The 27959-nt window shown below is 44.1% G+C and overlaps 2 long non-coding RNA genes across 2 annotated transcripts in view; one reads left to right on the forward strand and one right to left on the reverse strand.

Annotated features, from left to right (window-relative positions):
* Positions 1-2217: 2217 nt before the first annotated feature.
* Positions 2218-27506, reverse strand: LOC122552964 (uncharacterized). Its single transcript, XR_015758306.1, has 4 exons — positions 27357-27506; positions 27147-27239; positions 19331-19529; positions 2218-3046 (listed from the first exon to the last, which is right to left on the reverse strand). It is a non-coding gene; the product is annotated as an uncharacterized LOC122552964 (long non-coding RNA).
* The window catches only part of LOC148148994 (uncharacterized), a 31390-nt gene continuing 14637 nt past the window's right edge, over positions 11207-27959 (forward strand). Inside the window, exons 1-2 of the long non-coding RNA XR_015758307.1 lie at positions 11207-11295; positions 27024-27062. This is a non-coding gene — a long non-coding RNA (uncharacterized LOC148148994). The remainder of the gene's footprint in view (positions 11296-27023; positions 27063-27959) is intronic.

Raw genomic sequence — 27959 nt, forward strand, 5'->3', positions numbered from 1 at the left:
GAAGTAGGGAATATCTATTGCCTCTCAGCAAGCTTTGCAGACTAATCTGGTAATTCAGTACCTTCATTTCCCTTTAACGTCATGAAGATTCTTCCAGTGCTGCTGAGAGATTTTAAGGAATGGAAATGTTGTTTCTGTGATAGTAACTCCTTCAACAAGTCCCATGCTGCAACATCGTTGGATTCTTCAGAAATAAGCTAATAATGATTTTCCCCACTTTGTCTTCCCTTCTGATAGCAATTTGCCAACGATACACTCAGAAAAGAAATGATGCTGGCCTTTCTTCTTCCTGTTGTTGCATTCACTTTGAATGCTCTTTGCCATAGTGTCTTTGTCTTGTTAGATGAAATAAACCCTTTAAATCAAGAGATTGCACCTTTGTTCTGTAGCCTTTTGAATTCTCTCGTTTTCCCCTTCACCGTGAATCTATTCTCCTGCCAGTGGTATGGTTTTGACATACCTGACATTGTGCAAAGCAGCTAACCCTAGAACTGCTGATGAATTCTTCATTTCGCACAATTCCCCTGGCACATCAGAATTTGACATGGCTGTCTGCAATTTCTCTGGATTAGCACATAATCTTTCATGTATTAACTTAAAATGTATATAGATTAGATTAGATTAGATTACATTACAGCGTGGAAACAGGCCCTTCGGCCCAACAAGTCCACACCGACCCACCGAAGCGCAACCCACCCATGCCCCTACATTTACCCCTTACCTAACACTACGGGCAATTTAGCATGGCCAATTCACCTGACCTGCACATCTTTGCACTGTGGGAGGAAACCGGAGCACCCGGAGGAAACCCACGCAGACACGAGGAGAACGTGCAAATATAACATCATTCATTGGTGAGCAGAATAGAAAACTACAACCGTGCAGATCAAAAAGGAATTGATATGCAATAGGGAATTCAAACAGTTATGAAGTTGTATTGCTGAGCTTATTTTTAGTAGGGAAAAGAAGATTAAGACAGCATAGAAGTAGGTTATTTCAATTGTAATGAAAACACGGATCTACACTTTTTTTTTGACTGGCACTGTTACCACATAAATTAGTAAAAAGCTTTTTAAGCAATTGTGCCTCAAACAAGATGAACAATTAGGAGGGAGGTGAGTATTTTTTTAAACAACCTGCTGGACATCTCTGAGACAGATGGGATTTGACCCAGAAGTAGGGGCTCATAACGCTACACCACAAGACAAGGCTCCCAGCAAAGCTGCTGTGGCTAAGATAAAAAGCTCATTCAAAGTGAAAAAGTACTAGTGTTAATAAGGACAGGTATAGATTAAGATAATCAAAAAGCCCAGTGAATTCATGGTTTCAACTGTCAATATTTTTGGAATGGACTCTAATGATAGCTGAAAGGAAATAAGAAATCAGTGCATTATTGTACACTCTATGTCTGAGATGGTTGATAGAGGTGGCGTAAGTGATAAGGAAATGTTTGTTCACACTTCACTAAACCATGGTTGACAGGCAGATCGAAGAATGCTCTTAAGCTAGAAGTACAGTTCTGCTATAATGAGTGTTTCATTAATGCAAATTCGCTGTATCATGATTGATGAATTGTGGACACTGTTTCTAAAGCATAAACCTTTAAAATATGTGTTGGCTCTAAAGTGATTACACCACCAACACTTTAAGTGTGGTTTCTAGAGTGTGATTTTTCTATAATGCAGGGTTGCACAAGAAGAACTTATTATAGAAGAACTACCTGTAAGTTTTGGGATTCAGTATTTATGCAAGGCATTGGAATCCACTGTGGATAATCTATGGGAGCAGCAGGTTTTACAGCTGACAGACTTATTCTGTTCACCTGATATTTTTAGGTGTTATGGTGTTGCTACTGAAGTAGTGCGATAGCACAGATGCATTTTTGTTCTACATGATTGCATTTGTCCTATGATTATTGTGTTGAGAGCTACAGATGCAATAGATCAACTTCCCTCTAAGATAAAATCAATTTTTTTCATCTATCTGGAGAGCTAAGAATGAAAAGAATTGATTGTTATTGCAAAAACTTATGGATGGTTGTAATATGAGTGAGAAATCAGCCTCAATTGTGATGTTGTCTTGGTGAAAAGCTTATGCCCGAAGCATTGACTTTCCTGCTCCTTGGATGCTGCCTGATCTGTTGTGCTTTCCTAGTGCCACACTTTTCAACTCATTGAAAGACACCCAATTTTTGGCACCCATGAAATCATACCCCAACCTTTTGGACTTTTATTAAGGAGACAGTAAGTAAGAGAGTTTGTGAGAAGCTTTGTAGCTCGGGTGATTGTTGTTGTGGTTCTGTTCATCGAGCTGGGAATTTGTGTTGCAGACGTTTCATCCCCTGTCTAGGTGACATCCTCAGTGCTTGGCAGCCTCCTGTGAAGCACCTCTGTGTTGTTTCCTCCAGCATTTATAGTGGTTTGACTTTGCCGCTTCCGGTTGTCAGTTCCAGCTGTCCGTTGCAGTGTATTGGGTCCAGGTCGATGTCTTTGTTGATAGAATCTGTGGATGAGTGCCATGCCTCTTGGAATTCCCTGGCTGTTCTCTGTTTGGCTTGTCCTATAATAGTAGTGCTGTCCCAGTCAAACTCATGTTGCTTGTCATCTGCATGTGTGGCTACTAAGGATAGCTGGTCGTGCCGTTTCGTGACTAGTTGGTGTTCATGGATACGGATCGTTAGCTGTCTTCCTGTTTGTCCTATGTCGTGTTTTGTGCAGTCCTTGCATGGATTTTGTACACTACATTGGTTTTGCTCATGCTGGGTATCGGGTCCTTTGTCCTGGTGAGTTGTTGTCTGAGAGTGGCTGTTGGTTTGTGTGCTGTTATGAGTCCTAGTGGTCGCAGTAATCTGGCTGTCAGTTCAGAAATGTTCTTGATGTATGGTAACGTGGCTAGTCCTTTGGGTTGTGGTATGTCCTCATTCCATTGTCTTTCCCTTAGGCATCTTTTGATGAAATTGAGGGGGTAGCTGTTTTTGGCGAATACATTGTAGAGGTGTTCTTCTTCCTCTTTTTGCAGTTCTGGTGTACTGCAGTGTGTTGTGGCCCTTTTAAACAGAAAGTGATAGTTGTATTATTTAAGATAACCCAATGACAAATAATTGTGAGATTTTTCCAAAAGCTTGATTCATTTATGCAAGCATGAGGAAGATAATGATGGTGTGATGGGAGAGATAAAATTTAGAGGTTTTATAATACATTATATAATTGCAGATGATTCTTCTACAAGTATATTCTATCCAGTTTTCCAGCTTCTATTCACTTTCTTTCAATCATTCTTCCACTAACAATGTTGTAATGATGTAAAATTATGGCCTGGAATATTTTGGAGTTGGGCCAAGCCAGGAAGCCTGTAAATACAGGGAGACCTGATTCTGGGATCCCCACCGGCAATTTCTAATAGTGCAGAATACAATGTAGATGGTGAGCCCACATGAGCAATCCTACGTTTGCTAACTCTATTGCAGGAATTGAAATTTCAAACCTTTTGCAATAGTCCTGGCAGTGGGCCTATTCTGAAACCTGAAGGATCACTGGCCTGGAGTTGGCAAGCAAAAAAACATAATTTAACATTATCTTTAAAACTATCAGCTACAACCATTCATAGTATCAAGAAAAAAAGGTTATCTAATTGTTCTGTGTAAATAAGCACACACTTTGAAAATACCTTTTAAACTAAGATCAGATAACAAAAATATCAAAGAAAAGTATCAATCCCACATAAGCTGGCAACATTGCCCGTTGAGCTGAGAGCATTCATTATTCTTGGAACTCAGCCAAACACTAAATGATGTGATCATCTGAAAAAAAAGATTGTCTTCTGTCTTTGTTGATCTTGTCACACAATGTGCCTTTTCGCAATTTACTATACCAAAAGAACCATTACTCTTGGATAGAAAGCAGAATTTATTTATCGAGTCCAGTGACCCTGTGAGAATCGACAGTGAGAATCTTTTTCCACGTATGGAGTCAGCTATTACAAGGGGGCATAGCTTTAAATTAAGGTGGGGTAGGTATAGGACAGATGTTAGGGGTAGGTTCTTTACTCAGCGAGTCGTGAGTTCGTGGAATGCCCTGCCAGTAGCAGTGGTGGACTCTTCCTCATTATGGGCATTTAAGCAGGCATTGGATAAGCATATGGAGGATAGTGGGCTAGTGTAGGTTAGGTGGGCTTGGATCGGCGCAACATCGAGGGCCGAAGGGCCTGTACTGCGTTGTATTCTTCTATGTTCTATGTTCTATGTTCTCCACAGTGCTCCCAGTCCTGCTGAGTTCCTCCAGCAACTTCTGTTCTTGTTTCAGATTTCCAGCATCCGTAGTTCTTTCTTTTATTTAGTCATTACTCTCACCAGTGTTCAAGATCTAGTATCTTTGATGGTAAAAATAGACAATTGATATTCAACTTCCATCATTTGATCTTTATTTACTTTAAAAAAGCAGTTTCAGGGGAGCAGATGAAATATAAGGGTAAACTAGCTAGTAATATAAAAGAAGATTGCATGAGTTATTTTTAGATATCTACAAGATAATAGAGAGGCAAGAGTGGATATTGGACTGCTGAAAATGAGATTAGTGAAGTAGTAATGGGAAACAAGAAATGGCAGAGGAACTGAATAGGTAGTTTGCATCAGTGGAAGGCATCAGTAACAAAGCAGTACTTCAAGAGAATCAGGGGCAGAGGTAAGTGTAATGGTCATCACTGAGTAGAAGTTGCTGGATGAACTAAAACGTCTGAAGATGGACCTTATGGACTGGATGGATACACTGCAGGGATCTTAAAGAGGTGATTGTGGAAGCATTGATGGTGATCTTTCATGAATCGCTAGAGTCAGGGAGGGTCCCAGAGGACTAGAAAATGGCTAATGTAACACTCCTGTTTACAAAGAGAAGGAGGTAGAAGAAAGGAAATTACAGGCAGGTATGCCTGACTTTGATTGTTTGTAAACTTTTACAGTCCATTATTAAGAATGAGATTGACAAGTACTTGGAAGTGCATGGTAAAATAGAGCTGAGTCAGCACAGTTTCCTCAAGGGGAGATTGTGCCTGACAAATCTGTTACAATTTTTTGAGGAGGTAATGTGCAAGTTTGACAAAGGATTGTCAGTGGATGTGATCTATTTGGATTTATGGAAAATCTTTGACAAGGTGCCACAGGTGAGGCTGTTAAATAAGATAAGAGCCCATGGTTTTAGGGCCAATGTACTGGGAATGGATAGAGGATTGGATGATTCGCAGAGTTTAGGGATAAAGGGGCCATTATCAGGATGGCAGTCAGCAACTTTCACAGTTCAGTAGGGAACAATATTGGGACCACAACTATTCACGAACTGAGGGCTTTGTTGCTAAGTTTGCAGATGACACAAGGATAGGTGGAGGTAGCGATGAGGAGTCAGGGAGGCTGCAGAAGGACTTGGACAGGATGGGAGAAGGTGGACAAAGTAATAACAGGTGGAGTACAATGTGGGAAAGTGTGTACTTTGGTAGGGAGAAGAGAGGCATAAACTATTTTCAAAATGGGTAAAGGCTTCAGAAATCTGAGCCACAAAGGATTTAAAAGTCCTCATTCAGGAGTTTATTAAGGTAATTTGCAGGTTCAGTTGGGAGTTAGGAAAACAAATGCAATGTTGTCATTCATTTCAAGAGGGCTAGATTACAAGTGGAGGGATATACAGCTGAGGCTATTCAGTTATTTAAGTTATTTGAATGTCTTTAAGACAGAGATAGGTAGGTTGTTGATTATTAAGGGATTTGATTATCTTATATGTCTCAATTAAGTCACCTCTTACCTCATTCCATGTGGTAAGATCTATCAGTTTAAATTAGATATCTAATCTGTCTAGTGTAAGCAACTCGCAGCCTCTCTTTCCTACCAACAGCTGGCTCAGCATATTTTTGGCAAGTAGCAGGTCATTTGCTTGCACTCTAAATTGCCAGCTAAGAAACAGTGACAGGAAACTTTACAGGAAGGGATAGAAAGAAAATGATACTTTAGGATACCATTTTTATCATACTTAAACAAAATAAATTTTTTGAAAGGAAAATTTACATATTGTGAAATCTTCATAACTTTAATGGAAATGTTCAATTAATTTGTTTTTATTTGCATATTGCATATAAATAAATTATTCCCCCTTATTAGAAAGGCTTTAATTGCTCCACTATCCAGTATTACACATCCAGTGAATCACACCTGTCTGCATTTTCCATAATAACTTGCATCAGGTATTGCCCTCGGCAAATCTAATCTGCAAGGTTCCTACTATCAGTATATGAATTAGCCATTAGTTACTGAACAATAACTGGACTGTGAACTGCAAGCAAAAGAGATTGCATACCTTATGATATCTACAGTCACATATTTGTAATATTCACATTTCTTGAATGATACCATAATTGCACAAACAGCAACCTACCAAAAATTGGAATCACAACTTAACGAATTAAGATAGTGGGACACCTGCTGCAGTGCCCTAGGGTCTCCAGGGTTCAAAATCTGAATAAAACAGCAAGTGCAAAGCCTAGGAGAAATAGTCACAATGGAGAACCATGATACTAGAAGGACCTTTTCTGATGGGACATGCATGGTTTCAGTGCATTGAAAAATATAACAGCTGGAGTTCTTTTGTTTTTATTTCGGTATAATACAGATGTTTTCTTTTACATGCAGACATTTCATGTTCACTTGTTTCTCACTGCCAGTATTTCAAATAAACCTGCATGCCTTTTCATCCTGCAATTAGGTAGCTGCAGCAGTTCCCATTCACACCCTATGTATTACACAGTCGCAATATTAACTCTCCACAAGATGTTTGTGAGACAGTCAGGGACTTGAAAGTGGAAAAAAACTGAAGGAACACATCCACAGTCCACCAAGCATGCAAAATTTTCATTTACACTTTAACACAGAAATAAAGACAAGAGAGAGGAAAAATAAAATTCTCAAGTGGTTCTTGCTGCTCTGCATCAGCTTTTAGAATTGATGTGGGCAAGCCTCGTATCAGCAGTCACAGAAAATTACTGTTCCGAGCTTAAAGTACAGCAGTGGGGCAAAGAAAAGCATGCACAATTTTCCTTCACATTTGCCCCAGTCTCAATATTTGGAGTCCAGTATGTCTCTTCTTCAGAAGTCTACTGTTAAGGGTAAGCTGTCTTGCAAAGAACACACTTGAATACCCTTGATGCCTGCTTTTTCAATATTTTTGAGCTTCATCTCAGCCCCTAATATCCCATCCCGTCCTGTGACTTGGTGGAGTTTATACCCATGAATTATATTCTCCCTCTTTTCTCCCCATCAGCAGCATAAAATGGCCACCACCTTGGAGCTAATACGATGTGTGCAAAAAAGGTCTGCAAGGAACAAGTTTAAGCTCATAATTATATATCAGAGGAGGTTGTGGACATAAATTGAACAGGAAAAAGCTATCATGAATCAACAACCCATGTAGCTGTGATGAGGTAAAGTAGTTGCACGTCCTCAGTATCACAAATACCAGTCTTCAGCTAATTCAAATCACTCCCAAGTGATCTGAAGGAGTGGCTAATGATAATGGCCCCTAGCCAAACTGTTCCTGTACAGCGTCAAGAATGGCATCTACCATGCATTACCAGGAATTCTCTACAGGAGTTCTCAAGGTAGTGTCCTTGGCCCAACCATCTTCAGCTGCTTCATCAATGACCTTCCTTCCATCATAAGGTCAAAATTGGGAAGGTTCATTAATGATTATACAATATTCAGCACCATTCGCTACTCATCAGAAACTGAAGCAGTCCATGTTCAATTATAGCATGGCCAAGACAATCACAAAGAATGTTGGAGAAACTCAGCAGCTCTGGCAACATTTGTGGAGAGAGAAAAACAGAGTTAGCGCTTTGAGTCCAGTATGACACTTCTTCAGTCCTGAAGACATTCAGAAACATCATCGTGTAATATCACCAAGATGCGCTCAAAGAGGGTTCTTAGAACTCTCCAAGCCGATGACAATCTCCATCTAAAAGGACAAGGGCAGCAGATACATGGGAACACCACCATGTTGCCCTCCAAGCCACTTATCATCCTGACTTGGAAATATATCTCTGTTCCTTCGCTGTCACTGAGTCAATATTCTGGAACTCCCTCCTAAGCAGCATTGTGGGTCTACCTACAGCACATAGACTGCAGCAGTTTAAGAAGGCAGCCCACCGATTCACTTAGGACATGTTCTCAGCTGCACAAACAGTGTTAGCTATGCCACACACTTTCATTTGCTGTAATAACTGCATGTCTCTCATTCCAGCAGGAAACCGCCCACAGTAGAGTAGGAAAAGTGAAGGCAGTTGGTGGGCTACTTGTTTTTCAGCTCTTTATGAATGGAGGATCCTAATTCTGCCCACTCTGAGCAGGGCCTGGTCTAGTGAATTACAATGCCAGGCATCCCTTAATAATAGCTACATCCTTTGACTTGCAGAGGCCTGCTGGTAACTATGACAATTTTCTTGGCTTCGTACCTGTGCTAAACAGCATGACAAGACAACAATAATTTGTCTGGTATCAATGGCTGAGGGGACAAAGTTCAAAAAGGCATAGATGCTGTCAGTATCCAGGTAGTCTCAGAGTGAGTGAGTGCTATAAGAGTAAGTGAACAGCCCAGAGATGCAGCCTGACCCAATCCATGAACTGACAGCATATCCCTAAATGCACAATCTCCATGTAGCAGCATTATAATGATAGTTCGTAGTTCAGCTCAAGGTGAAGCACTAAAGTGCAGAAAGGCGCTGTAAGTGGATAGGAGATATGCTATGAGGGTTCTTAAAGGCTGGCACATGTCAGACACCAATGTCCACGGACATGGAGTGCATGTGACCAGTGCCCATGGAGTGTGCCCTGAGATGGTGGAACCCAGTGTTGATCCGAGAAAGCAGTGGGCTGAATCCAACTTTGGTTTCCTTGTTGAGTTGTCCCAACATTGAGCTTGTTTGGTGAGTTTAGTACTGAGTATTAATGAGGTGAATAGGGCTGTTTGCACAGTGTTTAAAAATTAATAATGACTATTAATTAGCAACTCACTGCTCCCCAGCAAGAATCTTGCCACACCACTTGTGTAAAAGACGGCACAAGATTCTCACAAGATTGAGGTGAGTCACGCCACATTTGTGTGAAGGTCAGCAGGAGTAGAAATGCTTACCAGAGACCCTTGAGGAGCCCTTTGACTGCTCCTCTGCTGATTACAGCAATTTCTCATCCATCACATTCACTAGGTCCAGCCCCCACCATCAATTTCTCTTCCCTTCTCTCTTCCAGTTACCTCATCTAAGATGTGGATTCCCTTCTGTTATATGCTGCAATATCTAAGGTTAGAGACAAAAAAACTGCAGATGATGAAATCTAAAGTAGACAGGGTAGAGGCTGGAAGAACACAGCAGGCCAGGCAGCATCAGGAGGTGCAGAAGTCAACTTTTCAGGTGTAACCCTTCTTCAGGACTCAGTATCTAAGGAGACTTTGAGGCTTGCCACCACTCTCAGGAATATCTCCGGGGGAACCTGTCGTGGCCTCCTGCCACTAGTTTTTACACCCAGCAGATGGTCAGGATGTCAGCTTGTTCAACATCTGTTTTTCTTTACTTTAGTAGTTTTTGCTTTCTCAACTTATTTTCTGGAGGGAACTTGGTCATGGAGACAGCAGCAACAACAACAGCAGCTGAAGGCAGAGCTCTGGTGGTTGGTGGCATTGTGGCTTCTTCGAGGTCCGGAGTAGTACCAGAGTGGGAGTGTGGGAGCAGGCAGCCCTGGACAGCCAACAGCGAGAGTGGGAGCAGGCGGCCTGGGACAGCCAACAGCGAGAGTGGGAACAGGCAACCCTGGACAGCCAACAGTGAGAGTGGGAGCAGGCAACCCAGGACAGCCAACAGCGAGAGTGGGAGCAGGCAACCCTGGACAGCCAACAGCGAGAGTGGGAGCAGGCAACCCTGGACAGCCAACAGCGAGAGTGGGAACAGGCAGCCTGGGACAGCCAACAGCGAGAGTGGGAACAGGCAGCCTGGGACAGCCAACAGCGAGAGTGGGAACAGGCAACCCTGGACAGCCAACAGCGAGAGTGGGAGCAGGCAACCCAGGACAGCCAACAGCGAGAGTGGGAGCAGGCAACCCTGGACAGCCAACAGCGAGAGTGGGAGCAGGCAACCCTGGACAGCCAACAGCGAGAGTGGGAACAGGCAGCTTGGGACAGCCAACAGCGAGAGCGGGAACAGGCAGCCTGGGACAGCCAACAGCGAGAGTGGGAGCAGACGGCCCGGGACAGCCAACAGCGAGAGTGGGAACAGGCGCCCCGGGACAGCCAACAGCGAGAGTGGGAGCAGGCAGCCCGGGACAGCTAACAGCGAGAGTGGGATCAGGCGGCCTGGGACAGCCAACAGCGAGAGTGGGAACAGGCGGACCGGGACAGCTAACAGCGAGAGTGGGAGCAGGCGGCCTGGGACAGCCAACAGCGAGAGTGGGAACAGGCGAACCGGGACAGCCAACAGCGAGAGTGGGAACAGGCGGCCCGGGACAGCTAACAGCGAGAGTGGGAACAGGTGGACCGGGACAGCCAACAGCGAGAGTGGGAACAGGCGGCCTGGGACAGCCAACAGCGAGAGTGGGAGCCCAGGGTGCCAGCAGTGGTGACATTAAGCCCGAGGTCGAGCCTTTGTGAGGAGCATGAGTCCACATTGGCCAGGAGCTTTATGGACTGTGTGTTGAACTGTTAACTGTGTTTCTTTGTTTTTCCACATTGAAGTAAGAAGAACTGTAATGTTTAACTTTTTAACTTTGTTTCTCTTGTTTTTCTGTGTTGTACCTAAGATTCTGTGCCTAGGTACTTCTGTACCTAAGATTGCATCATAAGTGGCGACTTGTAAACTTTTTACTGTACTCATGTGAATACATGAAAATAAACCTAATTCAATCCGGCCAGGAAATGGATGAAGAATTTGCAGCAAGACAATGCTATCAAAGAGTCAAGACATCTGCATTGCAGGCTTCACTAAATTTCCACATGGCTGCTGAACTCCCACAATCTCCCCGCCTCCCTGTATATATTAGATTTCATGCGTCTGACTACAGCAAAGGAGTCAGCACATCTTGTTATTATGGTCTCCATCTGTAATTGCAGTTTAAGAAGCGAACATCTATCGCACAGACAATGAAATTTGGGTGAATTGGGAATGTCTGAGAGTGCACTAATAAGATGATGTTTGTTTCTGCAGGGAATTATTACTGAACTAGACCAGCTGCACAGAGTTATCTTGAAGCCTTGCAGAATGAGATCAAGTGCTATTAAGGTACAGCTTACATATCTAATTATTTTAACTTGTTATGTGCTATCAGCTTCCTACAGCAAAGACGAGAAACTTTAGCTGAGTGCTGGCACCACCTAAAAATATCTGCAAGTGTTCAGCACCCTAATGAAGAAGCAGAAATACTTTGCATACCATTCATTTCTTCAGCTCCAGCAGCTACTCAAATGGGTATAAATAAGGGTACTCTTATCACACAGAGAGGCAGAAGCCTGTTGTGAAATTTCTTTCTGTTTCACATGTTTGAGCTTCAAGATCCAAAATCACAGAAATTTTTGAGGTTTGTCTAAACTTGCTGCATCCAAATTTATGTTCGAAGAGGTAATTTATTGTTCAAGGTCTCAGAGGTGTGACTGTACTTTCAAGAATAAAAACTCACATTGATCACTTTTAACATAATTTACAGATAAATTTGCTTAACCTGTCCTTGGGTTGTCTAAACTCAGTTGGGAGACTACATAGGAAGTTCTACTGATGCCAATTTGAACTTTGTTTTAAATAAAGGTATATGTTACAAGCATGAATTAATCATAATTTGTTACTGTCCCTATACACAGGCCATGCTGTTTCTGTACTGAACCATCCCTTTAAGTAAATACTATTTTTAAAAAAATACAGGCAATAACTATAATCTTTCCTTCCACACATCACATCTAAATGCATGAATTACTACTTATTTAGCAGTGAAAGAGCAGGGGTTTGTAGTTCAGATGACACTGTCAATATTTAACTGACATTATGTAGTCATAAATTAGACCTCTGGATGTTACTGCAGAATCTATCTCAATGCTGCTGTTGATCTCTGGCATTGTGCTTGAAGAACTACTTTGTCAACTTAATCAAAAATGTACTACGCTTACTTGTGAAATCCGCAACAACTCAGAGATACCCGCAGCCCTCTGAAACCTTCCTCCCATCCGTTTCCCTCTCATTGCACTCCTTCCTCTGATTTCCAAAACTTGTCATACCTTTACCATACCTTCTGACCTTCTGATCTGTCATGCTGAATGATCTCTACTCAGCACAAGATTTAATTTATTTTTTTGTGTCTCCACCTCAATGAATTTCAGGTATGACATGACTTTGAGCTCTTCGTCCATCACGTTGACCTCTGAGCCATCTCTATGGCCAGGAGTCCTCTCCTTGTCCCACAGACCTCTTCAGCTGCTTCCAACACTCTCCCTTCACCTGGACCCCTCCCTCTGGTGTTTTACCTGTCCATTGAGAACTGTTGACGTGACTTTAGTCACCTTAATTTCTCTGCTCTCCTCTCGAACCTATCACGCTCTGAACTTCTTGTGCCATGTGCTCTAGAATCCAACCCTGACTGTGCTGGGCGGAAGTGAAGTTGAAGCGCAAAGCCGGTCGGGAAGGTAAGTGATTGTTATTTGAGTGGGTGTGTTCTAGACACCAGGTCCTACAAAGTAGGGCCTCCTTGCCACTCTCCTCCTCTAACCTAAATTAAAAGTCCACAGACTTGCCCCAAAAAGAGGGTCCAAGGAAGTTCCTGTGGATTGACGAGTGAGGCTTTGACAAGGAGGTTGAGTGAAGTGATTACGCCACAGTTGAAGAGGGTGAAGACATGACTGCCAAGCTGGTTCAGTGTGCTGCGTGCTTGATGTGGGAGGTCAACGACTCTGGTGTGTCTGGCTCATATAAGTGTGGAAAGTGTGTGCACGTTCAGCTACTGACAGAGCATATTGCAGAACTGATGAAAGAACTCAAGGACCTTAGGCTCATCCGAGAGAACGAGTTCTTTCTGGACAAGACCTTCAGCGATATTACACCGAACATACCAGAAGAGAGCAGAAGAGAGCAGACGATGAGGAAGACAGAGAGGAGACAGGTGCAAGAGACCCCGGGGGAAGTACCTGTCAGGAACAAGTTGAATCTTTTGGAAACAGGAGAGACAGATGACACTGGCAGTCCGCGAGGCAGCGAGGTCTGTCAATCAAAAGTTGGTGCGGAGACAGAGCAGAAGAGTCGGACATCGCACAGAGCCGTGGTAATAGGGGACTCCATAGTGAGAGGAACTGACCAGGGTTTTTGTGGCAGCAGGCGGGACTTAAGGATGGTGTGTTGCCTTCCTGGTGCCAGGGTGAAAGACATCACGGACAGAGAGCAGGAAATCCTCAAGGACGAAGGTGAAGAGCCAGAGGTGGTGGTACATGTCGGCACAAATGATGTCGGGAAGAAGAGGAGGAACATACTACAGCGGAATTTCGGAGAACTAGGAAGAAGGCTGAAAAGCAGGATGTCCAAGGTGGTTATCTCCGGTTTGCTTCCAGTTCCTCGGACTGGTGAGGCCAGAAACAGGGAGATAATGGACTTGAACGTGTGGCTGGGGAACTGGTGCAGGATGCAAGGATTTAAGTTCTTGGATCACTGGGGTATGTTTTGTGGTAAGCATAAATTATACATGAGAGACGGTTTGCACCTTAATAGGTTGGGGACCAGCATTCTGGCAGGCAGGTTTGCTACTGCAACACAGCTGCGTTTAAACTAAGTAGCGGAGGGGGAGGGGACAAACTGGATGTTTAAGAAGGAAATTGAAGGGAAAGTTAGAACAAGGGAAGTCAAGAAAGACAACTGTATCAATGAAGCAGAAAACTCAAAAAGGGATCATGCTGTAAGGTTGAGTGAAATAGGAGTTGATGGGAAGGGTGAGGGCAGTAACAAATTAAAAATACTATATATGAATGCACGAAGCATTAGAAATAAGATGGATGAGCTTGAGGCTCTTTTGGAAATTGGCAGATATGATATTGTGGGGATAACTGAGACGTGGCTTCAAGTGGACAGGGCCTGGGAAATGAATATTCAAGGCTACACGTGCTATCGTAAGGACAGACTGATGGGCAGAGGGGGTGGGGTGGCCATGTTGGTAAGGGATGATATTCAGTCCCTTGTGCGGGGGGACCGAGAATCAGGGGATGTAGAGTCAGTATGGATAGGGCTGAGAAAAGATCCTCTTGGGAGTTATCTTCAGGCCCCCAAACAGTAATCTGGATGTCGGATGTAAGTTGAATCAGGAGCTGAAATTGGCTTGTCGCGAAGATGTTACTACAGTTGTTATGGGGGATTTCAACATGCAGGTAGACTGGGAGAATCAGGATGGTATTGGACCTCAAGAAAGAGACTTTGTGGATGCCTCTGAGATGGATTCTTAGAATAGCTGGTGCTGGAGCCTACCAGGGAGAAGGCAATTCTGGATCTGGTGTTGTGCAACGAACCAGAATTGATCAGGGACCTCGAAGTGAAGGAGCCATTGGGAAGTAGTGACCATAATACAATAAGCTTCAATCTGCAATTTGAGAGGGAGAGGGTACAATCGGAAGTGACAATATTTCAGTTGAATAAAGGGAGCTATGGAGCTATGAGGGAGGAGCTGGCCAAAGTTCAATGGTGCAATACCTTAGCAGGGATGACAGTGGAGGAACAATGGCAGATATTTCTGTGTATAATGCAGAAGATGCAGGATCAGTTCATTCCAAAAAGGAAGAAAGATTCTAGGAGGAGGCATGGGTGGCCGTGGTTGACAAGGGAAGTTAAGAAACATATAAAGTTAAAAGAGAAAAAGTATAACAAGCAAAGATAAGTGGGAAAATGGAGGATTGGGAAGCTTTTAAAGAACAACAGAGGATTACTAAGAAGGAAATATGCAGAAAAAAATTGAGGTACGAAGGTAAACTGGCCAAAAATATAAAGGAGGATAGTAAAAGCTTCTTTAGGTATGTGAAAGGCAAAAAAATGGTTAAGACTAAAATTGGGCCCTTGAAGACAGAAACAGTGGAATATATTACTGGGAACAAAGAAACGGCAGAAGAATTGAATTGGTACTTCAGATCTGTATTCACTGGGGAAGACACAAGCAATCTCCCTGAGGTAACAATGGCTGAAGGACCTGAACTGAAGGGAATTTATATTTGCCAGGAATTGGTGTTGGAGAGACTGTTAGGTCTGAAGCTTGATAAGTCCCTGGGGCCTAATGGTCTACATCCCAGGGTACTGAAGGAGGTGGCTCGAGAAATCATGGATGCGTTGGTGATTATTTTTCAGAGTTCGATAGATTCGGGATCAGTTCCTGCGGATTGGAGGGTGGCTAATGTTGTACCACTTTTTAAGAAAGGTGGGAGAGAGAAAACAGGAAATTATAGACCAGTTAGTCTGACCTCAGTGGTGGGAAAGATGCTGGAGTCTATTATAAAGGATGAAATTACGACACATTTGGATAGTAGTAACAGGATAGGTCAGAGTCAGCATGGATTTATGAAGGGGAAATCATGCTTGACTAATCTTCTGGAAATTTTTGAGGATGTAACTCTGAAGATGGACGAGGGAGATCCAGTAGGTGTAGTGTAACTGGACTTTCAGAAAGCTTTTGATAAAGTCCCACATAGGAGGTTAGTGAGCAGAATTAGGGCGCATGGTATTGGGGGCAAAGTACTAACTTGGATTGAAAGTTGGTTGGCTGACAGGAAACAAAGAGTAGTGATAAACGGCACCATTTCGGAATGGCAGGCAGTGACCAGTGGGGTACCGCAGGGATCAGTGCTGGGACCGCAGCTTTTTACAATATATATTAATGATATAGAAGATGGTATTAGTAATAACATTGCTGATGATACTAAGCTGGGTGGCAGGGTAAAAAAGAGGAGGATGTTAGGAAATTACTGGGTGACCTGGACAGATTAGGTGAGTGGTCAGATGATGGCAGATGCAGTTTAATGTGAATAAATGTATGGTTATCCACTTTGGTGGCAAGAACAGGAAGGTAGGTTACTACCTAAATGGAATCAATTTAGGTAAACGGGCAGTACAAAGAGATCTAGGTGTTCTTGTATACCAGTCAATGAAGGTAAGCATGCAGGTACAGCAGGTAGTGAAGAATGCTAATAGCATGCTGGCTTTCATAACAAGAGGGATTGAGTATAGAAGCAAAGAGGTTCTTCTGCAGCTGTACAGGGCCCTGGTGAGACCACACCTGGAGTATTGTGTGCAGTTCTGGTCTCCAAATTTGAGGAAAGACATTCTGGCTATTGAGGGAGTGCAGCGTAGATTCACGAGGTCAATTCCTGGAACGGCGGGACTACCTTACGCTGAAAGACTGGAGTGACTGGGCTTGCATACCCTTGAGTTTAGAAGACTGAGAGGGGATCTGATTGAGACATATAAGATTATTAAAGGATTGGACACTCTGGAGGCAGGTAACATGTTTCCGCTGATGGGTGAGTGCCGAACCAGAGGGCACAGCTTAAAAGTACAGGGTAGACCATTTAGGACAGAGATGAGGAGAAACCTCTTCACCCAGAGAGTGGTGGCTGTGTGGAATGCTCTGCCCCAGAGGGCAGTGGAGGCCCAGTCTCTGGATTCATTTAAGAAAGAGTTAGATAGAGCTCTCAAGGATAGTGGAATCAAGGGTTATGGAGATAAGGCAGGAACAGGATGCTGATTAAGGATGATCAGCCATGATCAGATTGAATGGTGGTGCAGGCTCGAAGGGCAGAATGGCCTACTCCTACATTTATTGTCTATTGACTTTGTAATCAAACCTGCTGACAAAAGTGATGCTGTTGTTGTCTGTTGTACTGACCTCTAGCTTGTGGAGGCTGAATACCAGTTCTCTGACACCTCCTCCCGTCTTCTCCAAACCATCGAATATCAAGCTATTGTTTCTATGACTGTGACTAACCTCATCCGGGGATCTCCCGTCACAGCTTCCCACAACTCAGATCCCAAACCCATATAGCCCACTTCTACCTTCTTCCCAAAATCCATAAACAGAACTGCCCAGGTAGACCAATTGTTTCAGACTATTTCTGTCCCACAGAGCTTACCCTGTTCCTAGCTTGACACATTTCCATTTCTGGGGATAGGCTGGCCACTGAGATCCACTGACTCCCACAGTTACCTGGACTATACATCCTCACATCCTGCTTCCTCTAAAGACTCCATTTCATTCTCCCAGTTTCTCCACCTTCATCATATCTGTTTTGACGATGCAGTTTTTTCTCAGTGGATGCCATTTCTCAGAGATGTCCACCCTTTTACTCAGTCAAGGATCCCCCACTTCCATGACTGACAGGGCACTCAGCTGTTTCTGACCCCTTTCCCACATTTCTGCCCTTAATCCTTCCCTTCCCTCTCACCGCAACAACAGGATCCCTCTAGTCCTCAGTTTCCCCACCACTAGCCTCGGCACCCAAAGAAACACAAGTTGCCATTTCCATCACCTCCAGCCAGATGCCACCACCAGACATGTATTCTCCTCTCCTTCCTTGTCAGCATTCCCTGGAACCATTCTCTTCAGGACACCCTGGTCCACTCCTTCTCCACTCCCAACGCCTTCTCACATCCCTTTAGCTCCTTTGCTTGCAACCACCGAAGATGTAACACTTGCCCATTTACCTCCTCATTATCCAAAGCCTCAAATACAAATTCCAGGTGAAGCAATGATTTCCCTATATCTCATTCAGTTAGTCTACTGTATTTGCTGCTCATAATATGATCTACTTCTCACTGGGGAGCCGAATTGCAAACCTGGTGATTGCTTTGCAGCACACCTCCACCCTACTGGTAAAAATGACCCTGAGCCTCACCACGCCACTGTGTTCCAATATTAACATTGTTGGTTCAGGTCTGCTGCAGTGCTCCAACAAAGCTCAACAAAAGCTAGAAGAACAATAGCTAATCCTCCCCCCAGGTTGTGAACAACCTTCTCCATGATCATTACTCACCCAAGGTATTGTCTGGTATGGGGTGCCCCAGCACAGCCAACCCATTTTCAACTGTTCACAGATCCCCTTAATACTTATTCAGCTTCTCATCCTCCCTGGCTTACTATCAACCATCCCTTTGTCTGTCTCCATATATTCATCTCACTTCTTCACCACACTCTCCCAAAACCCCACCCTGTCTTCTGCATCAATACCATTTGCTAGCTGCTTTAAGTTCTGAGGAATGGTCACCAGACTGGAAACATTGACTTGTTTTTCTGTCTACAGATTCTGCCAGACCTGCTGGGTTTCTCCATCACTTTCTGTTTTAGTTTGTTTTGGGAGCATCACATGTTGTGGAGCCTTCAATAGTTGTTACTTCTAGTCTTTATTAAACAACAGGTAAAGCAAAGAGACAACAAATTTAAAAAGCTGCATTTACTTCTAGGAACAAACGAGGGCAACTTGCTTTTGAGCAGCAATAAATTTTGTGTCAATAAATGATGACCTCACCCAGCTTGCATCTATTGGAAGTGAGTGTCAGCTAAGTCCTGTCTGGTTTGTAGTGCTTGATACTGCAACACTCTGACATGGAGAAGATGATGTTCCTCCTGCTCAATGTCCTCATCTTCTTCGGAAGAAGGTTTCTGCTATTCTCCCAGTTTTCCAGCTTCCATCTCCTCTCTTCACTGTCTGCATCAATTGTGCAGAGCAAAACATGCAAGGATAATAGGGCAGATTCTGGAATGTACTGAAAGAAACCACCGCCATGTTCTCCACATCCACCCCCAACCCCAGACCCCCTCACCAGCTGTCACCTTGACGGTCACCAGGACAGATAGCATGACCAGCCACCCCTTCAGTTCAAATGTTCCCCCACTCCTGCAGCATAGTTCTGAGACTGTGGCCCCCAGGGCATCCTGAAACTGCTTTGCTCAGGGCAACACCATGGCTCAGCAGTTAGCACTGCTGCCTCACAGCACCAGGGCTTGATTCCAGCCTTGGGCAACTGTCTGTGTGGAATTTGAACATTCTCCCCCATGTCTGTGCAGGTTTCCTCCAGGTACTTCAGTTTCCTCTCACAGTCACACAAGTGTGCAGGTTAGGTGGATTGGCCACGCTAAATTGCCCAAATTGCCCAGGGATGTGCAGGCTAGGTGGATTAACCATGCGAAATGCAGAGTTACAGGAATAGGTGGATCTGGGTGGGATCTTCTTCAGAGGGTCAGTGTGGACCTGATGGCCTGCTTCCAACTACAGGAAATGACACTGAAGATGATAAACTCTGAGCCTCCTTAACCCACCTACTGTATCCTGATGGGATCCTCTCCTATGATTTCTTCATTTGAAGGCTACTGAGTAGCCACTGGGAGAGGCTGCTAGTCCTGGGCTTGCTAATATACTTCTTTCTGCTCCATTTCTCAGCATCTTCATTGTACAGTGTCTGCAGCAATGATGGCCCTTGCTGTAGCTGGATCCATTGGTCACAATTCCAATGGACCTCTGTGTGAAATATCAGAAATGAAACAAGTATTTAGTAATACGAGTAGTCAGAACTTGCATCATATACAATTGACAGTTTATAATAGTCTTTGATCAAGTGGGATATGGAGGAGCCCAACAAGGACGCTCATGGGATACCCTGTACATAGATCTTTGACATAGCGGACCTTACCCTGATGTATGCAGTGCAGGCAGTAGGAAATTGCAAATGTGATAGGATTATTGAAACTTTATCCACCCATCCCCACCCTCACATAATCCAAGAAAGACAGCATTGCATAGAAGAGCACGGTGATGAATGCTTACAGTTCAAGATGAGTAGGAGTGGGCGGCATGGTGGTGCAGTGGTTAGCACTGCTGCCTTCACAGCGCCAGAGACCCGGGTTCAATTCCCGCCTCAGGCGACTGACTGTGTGGAGTTTGCACATTCTCCCAGTGTCTGCGTGGGTTTCCTCCGGGTGCTCCGGTTTCCTCCCACAGTCACAAAGATGTGCGGGTTAGGTGAATTGGCCATGCTAAATTGCCCGTAGTGTTAGGCTAAAAGGGGTAAATGTAGGGGTACGGGTGGGTTGCGCTTCGGCGGGTCGGTGTGGACTTGTTGGGCTGAAGGGCCTGTTTCCACACTGTAAGTAATCTTAATCTGAGTGGCTCTACCCCCTTATGCCGCTCATGAAACCCTGGATTGAGTTCAGCAAGGTGAAACTTTATAGGTCGCCTGTGATTACTTCTGCATGACAGAGATGATTGAGATCTATTTCTAATGCGCCACATAGTTGGATTGCTCATGGCCTTGATTTATTTTCAACATGGTTGCTCATTGCTATTCAGTTGCAGAATTCAGTGATCACAGATGTGCTTAACCTGTACTATATAGGTGCTTGATTAAAGCAATTTTTCCCTCGAAGGGTCTTATATCACTCTCTCCTTAGACAGGAAAAAAATACTTACTCCACTGGGTATAGTGTAGACATTTTTCATTTCCAATACATGTCCTTAATTCAAATGGGGATGGAAAGTAACGCAAGTAGTGTTTGCAGAGTGAGTCACATACATAGAGTCATAGAGATGTACAGCATGGAAACAGACCCTTCAGTCCAACCCATCCATGCCGACCAGATATCCCAACCCAATCTAGTCCCACCTGCCAGCACCAGGCCCATATCTCTCCAAACCCTTCCTTGTTCGCTTAATCTATTAATCACCCCCATCTCAAAACTTTAACTTTCCTTTCTGTATTGTATTCTCTGTCAACCCCATTAGTTCAGAGCTTCTGCATATTTTCATTCAAAGTCTTTCATTTAAGTCTTAATCTTCCCACTTTACCCCAAACCTAAAGCCTTCAGTTTACCTATGCAGATACAGATTGATTCGGAGAGTCAATGGACTCGAAACATTAAACTGATTTCTCTCCACTGATGCTGTCAGATCTGCTGAGCTTTTCCAGTAATTTCTGTTTTTGACTATGATGCACCATTCAAAGCAAATATTGGCAATAACTGTTGGTGGTCCTTTCCCCCAGCCAACAGTAAAACCTACCTTCCAATGCTCTTCTCTCTCCCACTCTTATACATTGTCTTCTGCCCTTCACAATAATTGTCACCTTTACATCCCAGTTTACTGTCTCTAATCCCCACAACTGATTTCCCCAACTCACCCACTGCAGCAGTGGCCCACAGTAAGCCCCTTGGCTTTTATTGAACAGACTCCCCGGATTGACTGTGGCTCACCCCCTGACTGATGGGGATGGGGACCAGACCCCATATTGATCTCTGTGCAGCTCCTTGACTGACTCTGGTCTGTATGACACAGACCCCCTGATCATGATGGTTGTGAGCAGCCGATGGACCGTGTCCTACACCCTGAACAGACAGACTCCTAGGGTAGCATGGTGGCTCAGTGGTTAGCACTGCTGCCTCACGGTCTCAAGGATCCGGTTCAGTACCACCCACAGGCAACTGTCTGTGTGGAGTTGCACATTCTCCCCCTGTCTGCATGGCTTTCTTCCAGATACTCTGGTTTCCTCCCGCAGTCCAACGATGTACAGGTTGGGCAGATTGGTCATGATAGATTGCCCATAATGTGCAGTCTAGGTAGATTAGCCATGGAAATGCAGGGTTACGTGGATGGGTCTGAGTGGGATGTTCTTTGGAGGGTTGATGTGGACTTGATGGGCCAAATGACCTGCTTCCACACTGTAGGGATTCTATGAGTTTATTACTGAGATTGGACATTACCCTTAACTGACAATGGCAAGACCTCCTGACTTGCGTGTGAACTACTCCACTTACATTCTGGGAAAATGCCTCATGATTGAAGCACATTCAGTGTGTTTATTATGTAAGCTACTGAAACATGCTATAGTTTTGACAACAATGTGCCCATCTCCTTGACTGATCACTGTTGGCAACCATCACACACTAACTGGTGTGTTGCCCAAGCTAAAAAGCTAGGCAATATGAGCTGATTTTTAAATCCAGTACTGAAAGGATGGCTTTACCATCTATTAAAGTTATCATTTGCTTTAAGGGAGAATTGGTTCACCTAATATTACAGCCTAAAGCCACTCCCAGTATTACTTGTAGGCTCAATCTAGTTTTGCCAAGTAAATGGTGTCCACCTTTATTCCTTATAACTCCTGTGGCTTTGCATTTCTTTCCTACTCTACGGCAACAATCAATACTTGATTATTGACTGAGTGAATAACTGCTGCTGTGAGACAGAACTAGTCTTTTTAGTGTCCTGCTTCCCAACGCTATTGTCAGCACAACGCCAATCTCAAATAAATTATAGAGACACTAACAATCCACATGGTTGTTAATCCACAGATTGGGTTGGATCATATTTGTTTTATTTCTTGTCTTATGGGTCAGTACACAGGTTAAGTAATATGAATTCATTTTACTTGAACAAGTCGTACAGGTTTATTTCACAGTTCAAACTACAGCTTGCAGTTACAGAGCAACCTGCCTCTAACATGCTTCTGCTGCACTACAGATGGCAGTAGGTCATGTGTTTTCACCCTCGTCCTTGGTTTATTAGCATATCCAGCCCTTAAAGCAACATAGCTCTTAAATGAATATCACAATCATCTACCGGAGAAGACATTGCATACAATTGTTATGGAGATGGAGATTATCAAAGGCAGCCACCACAGCTACAGGTAGAGAAATGGTAATGTTGTTCATTAAAGCTTTTCTCAGATTCCTATGGAACCTCTTATGCTGATTGCCCTTGTTTCTTTCATGGAGTGGTTAGGGCCATTAATAGTGGGTCAATAGCTCTCTAAATTCTATACTTGCAACATGTGTTTGGAACAATTCTCACAAGCTCAACTTGCAGGGGACCCTTTACAATATGACCTCTTACTACAAGGTACCTTAGCTATCTGTTACTGTCTTGGGGAATCCTTTCACATTTATCTCACCCATTAATGTTCCAGAAGAAGTCAGCACTCAATACTTGAGCAATACAAATGGATTAACAGGCAATAATAATGAAGGCGTTAGGAAGGGCACTAATGTTTGAGCAAACATTAACTTGTTCTGACAGGACAAAATAAAGGGTAAAATCTTGAAGGAGTCTGAGTGATGTGGAATATGGCAAGATTTGTGGCAGAATCAGATGAGAAATCTGACGAGGCCTATTAGGAGCATTTAGTTCCACCTTTTACGCTTTTGCTGAGTGATGAGATGAATATCTCTTACAGCATCAGCAAGTTGCCAATAATGGGTATTATCGTTTGTTAAAACTTTAATAGGAGCACAATTTGCCTCAGTTAGATTCATTTTCCTGTCCTGCTAAACAAACTAAATAAGATCAACATGAAAAAATCACAACATGGAATTCAACGAAGTTTCCTTTAAAATTCATTCACGGGATGTGGCCACCTCTGGTTAGGCCAGCATTTACTGCCCATCTCTTATGACCCTATTAAGAATGAACCCACTTTGCTGTGGGTTTGGAGTCACACGTAGGCTAGATCAGATCAGGGTTTCCTTCCCTGAAGGACATTAGTAAACCAGATGGGATTTTCCAACAATCAACGGTCATTGTTAGACCCTTAACTTCAGATTATTTTATTGAATTCAAATTCCACCGAACAACATCTCTGCCTTGTTGTCTCAATTAGCACAGTTACACATGCAGGCTGCCTAACTTGCTGGTCAGCAGACTTCAGTCTAAGCAGAGCATATCTTGCTGTGTGGGCAGAGTGTTTCAACAAATCCATTACGTCTCAGCTGTTTATGTGACAGACTCACTGCATGTGCAGCAAGCAGGTAGTCATGGCTCAAGTCTTAGGGGAGTAGTCCAAAGTCCATAGAGGCACCTGTCAGTCGGAGGTCCCAACACAGTGAGTCCAATGCAGCCTTCCATTTGGCTCCAGTGGATTGGCCATTGCGTCATGGCATTCTTGGCAAGGGGCTCATGGTAAGTCCTGTGGCTGCATGGCGGCCAATCCGGGTGGAAAGGGATAACAGCAGGGAGATTTACAACCAGCAGTCAGAGGTTCAGGCACTTCTCACCTGGGGCTGTTTAGATAAACTGATGGGCCATAGTCAGCCCATAATATTCATCCACAGAAACTAAGGGGAAAGATGAATGAGAAGAGAAAAAGATTTAGCAATCTATTCTTCAGGGTTGGGGGCTGCAGGCAGAAGGGAAGGGAGATGAAAATTGTATATGGGGCAATATATGCGAGGGGGGGCTTATGATTCAGCATGAATGGGGAGTAACGTTTTCTCTGAGCATACACCCTTTCCAAGGATTCAAGTTCTGTGATTGGCATGCAGACACTGTTCACAACATTGTCTTCCAATTCCTGACGTCACTGCTGCACATGGAACCTCACTGGTCTGTCTAGAAGAAAAGAGATGATTGGGACCACTGACGGGAAGGTGATCGTGCAAGACAGTTCATCCACAGTCTAGAGCAATCTGTCTTCAAGGGGAACATTGAATAAATGGGGTGATGGGAGCCTGCTCTGACATGATGTCCCTTGGCCCTTAAAGTTTTATAGAGCGACCCTAGGGCATTTGTGTCTGGATGGGAAAGTGGACCCACCTCAGCTTCCAAGGATTGGAGATGGAAGTCTTGGCCTCCTCTAGAATGTCTTGAATAGAGGTGTCTCAGGTGCTTATCTGTGGTTCCTCCTCCAGCTGAGTGCTGCTTGTCTCTACCCTGTCTCCTTGTGAGGGTGGGGCACTTGATGTGCACGCCAGATTCCCCATGCCCCTGTCACCATGCTTTCAGTTCTGAGGACCAATAGAATGCAGATTTGTGTATTTCTCCAGGAGGCTCTGAGGCAACTGGCTCCCCATGGCAGGCAACAACCTGTCCGTAGAAGCAGCTAGATGGTCATATGGTTGACTGCACAGCTGCAGCTTCGATAAAGAACTATTGAGTCCAACCTATCTGTTGCTGCTGTTTCTCCCTGTGCCATAACCACCAGGGCCTTTCCTGCCTGCGGCTGAGCTCTGGCAGTCCTCTGAGTGCCAACAGTCTGGGACATAGCTTCCTTGGCCACTTATGGAACTATCACAGAGAGTTGCTTACTAGACTCTCCTCAAACACTTCCCAAAGCATTCCCACTAAGACATCAGTATCTGGAATGGTGGGCATGCTAGAGGCAGCTTGCCACTTGTTTCCTCAGGGACTTCCATTCTCTCATCTTTTGAGGTTGTTATGGATCAGACCATATCTCCTCAAAATATATTAATATTGTCTAAACTCTAACTTAGAGTCATAGAGTCATAGAGATGTACAGCATGGAAACAGACCCTTCGGTCCAACCCATCCATGCTGACCAGATATCCCAACCCAATCTAGTCCTACCTGCCAGCACCTGGCCCATATCCCTTCAAACCCTTCCTATTCATATACCCATCCAAATGCCTCTTAAATGTTGCAATTGTACCAGCCTCCACCACTTCCTCTGGCAGCTCATTCCATACACGTACCAACCTCTGCGTGAAAAAAATGCCCCTTAGGTCGCTTTTATATCTTTCCCCTCTCACCCTAAACCTATGCCCTCTAGTTCTGGACTCCCCGACCCCAGGGAAAAGACTTTGCCTATTCATCCTATCCATGCCCCTCATAATTTTGTAAACCTCTATAAGGTCACCCCTCAGCTCTAGCCTGTTCAGCCTCTCCCTGTAGCTTAGATCCTCCAACCCTGGCAACATCCTTGTATATCTTTTCTGAACCCTTTCAAGTTTCACAACACCTTTCCGATAGGAAGGATACCAGAATTGCATGCAATATTCCAACAGTGGCCTAACCAATGTCCTGTACAGCCACAACATGACCTCCCAACTCCTGTACTCAATACTCTGACCAATAAAGGAAAGCATACCAAATGCCTTCTTCATTATCCTATCTACCTGAAACTCCACTTTCAAGGAGCTATGAACCTGCACTCCAAGGTCTCTTTGTACAGCAACACTCCCCAGGACCTTACTATTAAGTGTCAAAGTCCTGCTAAGATTTGCTTTCCCAAAATGCAGCACCTCGCATTTATCTGAATTAAACTCCATCTGCCACTTCTCAGCCCATTGGCCCATCTGATCAAGATCCTGTTGTAATCTGAGGTAACCCTCTTTGCTGTCCACTACACCTCCAATTTTGGTGTCATCTGCAAACTTACTAACTGTACCTCTTCCGCTCACGTCCTTCTTCTTGTTTTAAAGGTAAACGTTATGTTCTGAATGCAATTCAATTGGTCAAACTATGAGCCTTGAAACAAAACACACTTTATTCATACACTATAATTAAATACAGACAAAATAAAAAAAGAAAGTAATTGGTTTAACTGTAACTCTATCAAAATGCTTAACAAAATATATGTATATTAAATATAGTTAATTAACTGTTTCAATATAGTAACATGCCATCAACATACCCTTAGCAAAAGCAAATTCAGTGAAATAGATTGTCTTACATGCAATTCTAACAGCAGGAAGATAGCCCCAGGTTTTAACTGTAAGAGAGAACTAAGACCTGCCACATCCCACTTCAAAATCCCAGCAACTGCTACTGAAAACCAAAACTACAGAATCTGGTTCTGTGGAAGCTTGACCCCACCCATTCAGGCTGTTTCTATTGTTCCAATAAAATAAAACAAAACCTCATAAGATGTTTAGAATTCTTAGAATCACAACAGTGTGGAAACAGGCCATTTGGCCCAACAAGTCCACGCCATCCCTCTGAAAGGTAACCCACCCATACCCATTCCCCTACATTTACCCCCTGATCCTGAATGCTATGGGCAATTTAGTATGGCCAATTCACCTGACCCGCACATCTTTGGACTGTGGGAGGAAACCAGAACAAACCCACACAGACACAGGGAGAACGTGAAAACTCCACACAGACATTGGAATTGAACCCAGGTCCCTGGTGCTGTGAGGCCACCGTGCCACCCTGTTTTGATTTGATTTCCTCTCATTTGCCCTTTTACTATGACACTGACAAATCATTTACTTTATCTCTTGGCAGGAGGATGGGAGAACACAGCAAGCCAGGCAGCATCAGGAGGTAAAGAAGTCGACATTTCGGGTGTAAACCTTCAGCACCTTTATCAAAACAGATTTTCATAAACAAAAACAGGACAAAATGCACCTCTTAAGACCATAGTATCATCACAAGGTCAAGGAGCTGGTTATGGGGGAGCTGACCATTTCATAGTAACGATAGTGGACATGCTGGCAGAGCCTGCAAGGCAAAAGAAAGAGAAGACATCACAGCCAGTGGTTAGAAGTGTTGTGCAATGAATGACACTGACAGAGAGATTACCTTGAGAGTTGCAGTGGACTGAAGAGTGGGACTCACTTGGTTGACAGAGCATAAATACTTCACCAGTTCCGCAGGAGCAGTCTCAGTCTTGCCCTGTGAGAGTCAGGATTCTCTGCGAACAGGGGCTGAGGAGACTTGTATTGCATATCCCTCCACCTTATGGATCTCTCTGCTCTGTTATGGGCTTTCTTCACTTAGAATGAGAGAGACGGAGGAATTGAGTCAAATGAAAGTGCATGGTACAGCTATTAGTCCTGATGCAGGTGGGAGAAAAGTGGTGAGGCATCCGAGGGGCAGTGAGGACATGGGCGGTGCAGGGTTAGTGGTGTGAGAGGTTGTGGTGTGGTGGTGATGAGATTGAATGAGGGAAGATGTTGCAATAGTGACAGTGGTAGAGCAGGAGCTTTATAGGGAGGTAGGTGCAGTCGCAGAGATAGAGTGTGAGTAAGCAGCAAGAAGAGTGTCACACTTACCCTGGAAAAATGGAGAAGGGAATTGCTGCCCATTCCTGCAGTCTATGGAGATGGCACTGACCTGAGTGGCACCTCAGACCAGGCTGCCAGTGGTTGGTATTGTGACCTCCTCTGCTGGCACTCCAGGAAGAGGTCAACCTCCTTCCCTGCATCCACTTGGCCAGGG

This window comes from Chiloscyllium plagiosum, unplaced genomic scaffold, assembly GCF_037043375.1.
Source record: "Chiloscyllium plagiosum isolate Xiang-an unplaced genomic scaffold, Cpla_swu_hap1 HiC_scaffold_10, whole genome shotgun sequence".
NCBI classification, from domain to species: Eukaryota; Metazoa; Chordata; class Chondrichthyes; order Orectolobiformes; family Hemiscylliidae; genus Chiloscyllium; species Chiloscyllium plagiosum.